This window comes from Moschus berezovskii, chromosome X (genome assembly GCF_049115385.1).
Source record: "Moschus berezovskii isolate FMDL1 chromosome X, NW_MosBer_1.0, whole genome shotgun sequence".
NCBI lineage: Eukaryota > Metazoa > Chordata > Mammalia > Artiodactyla > Moschidae > Moschus > Moschus berezovskii.
In genome coordinates, this window is record NC_142488.1 from 98000 (window position 1) to 101462 (window position 3463).

A 3463-nucleotide genomic window follows, 5' to 3' on the forward strand; every position below is an offset into this window, starting at 1 on the left:
TATCTCCATCGTCCTTCTGAGTGAGTTTGCTTCCCAGAACGCGTGACTACAACAAAGATATTTTCAGGAACCGATTTCGTGATCCCAATCTTTGCATTTCCTCACACCTAGAAATTAAAAGACACTGCTCCTTGGAAGAAAATCTATGAAAAACCTAGACAACGTATTAAAAAGCAGAGACATCCCTTTGCTGACAAAGGTCTCTATTGTTAAAGCTATGCTTTTCCCAGTGGTCATGTATGGATGTGAGAGTTGGACCATAAAGAAAGCTGAGCGCCAAAGAATTGATGCTTTTGAACTGTGGTGCTGGAGAAGACTCTTGAGAGTCCCTTAGACTGCAAGGAGGGCAAACCCATCAATCCTAAAGGAAATCAACCCTAAATATCCATTGGAAGAACTGATGCTAAAGCTGAAGCTCAAATACTTTTTGACTCAGGTGAGATGTTACAAGGTTTGGCACCACTGTCTGGGGACCACATACCCCTCCCCCCCACAGGCTGGTGAAGGAGCGGGGACTCTGGCAGTGGGCTGCCAGAGGGGCACGTGGGAGGGACCTGAACCGTGGGGTGCAGAGCATCCACTGTTTGCTCATCCTCCCTGGGGTTGGTCTGTCAAAACAGAAGTCACAGGCCATCAGTTTTATTTGAACCTGTAAGTGGCTCTCCCATTCCCTGAAGGAACATCAGTCAGAAAGATAAAGCCCTGGCACCTGGTCCCACGTGCATGGACCCTGAGGACACAGGAGCAGACACCAGGCTCACATGTCCTTGATTTCATACCCATGAATCATCAGAGCAGCAAACCTATGGAGACAGAAGCAACCCACAGTTTTCAAAGGAGGTGTAGGGGACATGGGGTGACTGGACTTCACTGGTGGGTCAGTGGTAAAGAATCTGCCTGCAATGCAGGAGATGACGGTTAGATCCCTCTGTTGGGAAAATTCCCCTAGGGGAGGAAATGGCAACCCACTCCAATATCCTTGCCTGGGAAATCTCACAGAGGAGCCTGGCGGACTGGTCCCTTGGGCCGCAAGGAGATCCAACCAGTCCATCCTAAAAGAAATCAACCCTGATTATTCACTGAAAGGACTGATGCTGAAGCTCTAATACTTTGGCCACCTGAAGCAATGAACTGATTGATTGGAAAAGACCCTGATGCTGGGAAAGGTTGAAGGCGGAGGAGAAGGGGACGGCAGAGGAAGAGACGGTTGGATGGCATCACCGACTCCATGGACATGAGTTTGAGCAAGCTCCGGGAGTTGGTGATGGACAGGGAGGCCTGGCGTGCTGCAGTCCGTGGGGTCGCAAAGAGCTGGACACGGCTGACACTGAGCACAGCTCTCACTGCGTGGCTGTGAGAGGCAGCCGGAGGGCTGGGAGGAGGAGGAGGGCTGGGAGGAGGCGGCAGCGGCCTCTGAGCTGAGCCTGGAGGAAGAAAGTTGGGGGTGGGGCCAGGCAGGAGAGCAGCAACTGCTGCAGCAGTGTCCAGAAAAGGCTTGGCTGTAAAAGGGCACAATCTTATTGTTACGTCCAGAGGTCACTGCCACACGTGTGGCTGTGACCAGGACGGTCCCCCACGGGGGCTTCAGTGGCGGTTGGCGCCCTGCCAGCCCAGCTCCAGTAGAGGTCGGCGCCCTGCCTTTCCAGCCCCTGAAGCTCCAGCATCCTTGGGGGGTCCACTCCGTGCTGAGCCAGCGATGCCAAGGGGATGCCTTCCTTTAGGGTCTCTGGTCCCTTCTCCTGTGTCTGACCCCCCCCCCCACCGCCCACCAGGGTGAGGAGGGACATCCCCCTGCTTCATGCTCAGCCGTCCAGAGGGCAATGTCCCTCTGTCTGGAACCTGACGGAAGTGTGCAGTCCTGCCCCAAGGCCACAGAAGCAGAGCCCAGAACCAAGTTCACCTCCGAAGCTGACTGAACCCCTTTGTCCTGTCAAGTCCAACTCTTTGCGACCCCATGGACCACAGCCCGCCAGGCTCCTCTGTCCATGGGATTCTCCAGGCAAGAATTTCGGAGTGGGTTGCCATGCCCTTCTGGGGATCTTTCCAACCCAGGGATCAAACCCAGAGATCCTGCATTGCAGGCAGATTGTTTACCATCTGTGCCACCAGGGAAGCCCTCGGGACAGAAAATTCCTGCTGGAAGGCTGGCTTTAGGTGATTGGTTGGGGCACTATAGCGGTTTACTGGAGTGGGCATCCTTGTGTAATTTGGGGTCTGGAAGCTTGTTCACCAAGATAAGGAGGCTTTAAGCAACCAGTAGAAAGGGGCTGGGGCTTCCCAAGTGGCGCTAGTGGTAAAAACCCGCCTGCCAATGCAGGAGATTTAAGAGACCCAGGTTTGATCCCTGGCTCAGGAAGATCCCCTGGAGGAGGGCATGGCAAACAGTCGGACAGGCCTGAGCATGCAGAGGGTATACACACTGGCTCCTGACCCATGGCACTGTCGGCTCCCCCTGCTGGGTCAGGTCGTCAGCCTGCTCCACTCACGGTGCTCACACGATCTCTGCTCTTGGTTCTTAATCAACTAACCCTTCTGAAATGCTCTGTGCCTGGAAATTCTTTTCCAGCAGAAAGCAGGACTTCAGGAGACTTGGAGAAATCCGAGTGCTGTGACTGAGGAGGGTGACAGCGGGGCGGGGAGGGGACCTGGCTTGGAGGGAGAGGAGTGAGGGCCGGGCGGCAGGAAGCCCTGCCCGGAGGGAGGGACAGGGGTAGGAGGGAGCCGGCAGGGCCTAAGCTCAGATGAACGCGGGAGGCGAGCCCCCAGAGGAAACAAGCAGCTCCAGCAACAGGGACTCAGGGGCGAGGGGAAAAGGGCACGTACAGCTGTTCCTCTTAGCCACCCTGTGCTGTCTCTTCCCGACCCCAGGGACAGTAGCCCCCCAGGCTCCTCTGCCATGGGACTCTCCAGGCATGAACACTGGACTGGGTTGATGCTTCCTCGTCCAGGGTACCTTCCCCACCCAGGGCTTGAACCCGCTATCTGGCATGGCAGGCAGATTCTTTACCTGCGAAGCCTGGCCACCAGGAGGGTTCCCAGTAATGAGCTGGAATTCATGGTCCGGCTCTGAACCCTTGACCTCCAGCCACGATGGGGGAAGGGAGGCGGGGGGACAAGGCACTTCACTGCGAGGAGCAGACGGGGCTCGCGGGGGGCGAGGGACTGACCCTCCTGGGGTCTGTCACCTCGGACCAGCAGGTCTGCAGGCGAGGACTCGCCCTGGGGATCCACCTGCACCTGCGGAGACCACACACCGCAGTCAGGGCTGGGACAAGGGCCACTCGGGGCACAAGGGCCGGACACTTCGGTGGAGGACTTGGCCACCTGCCACCCAGCGTGACCCGGCGGGATCAAAGGCTTGGCGGCCTGGATGATGCAACGGAGCCCTGGGCTGACAGTCCTGTTTGCTCCGGTCCTGGGCGCCAGCGAACACATGCTGGACGGCGGCCAGCGCTCAGCCAGG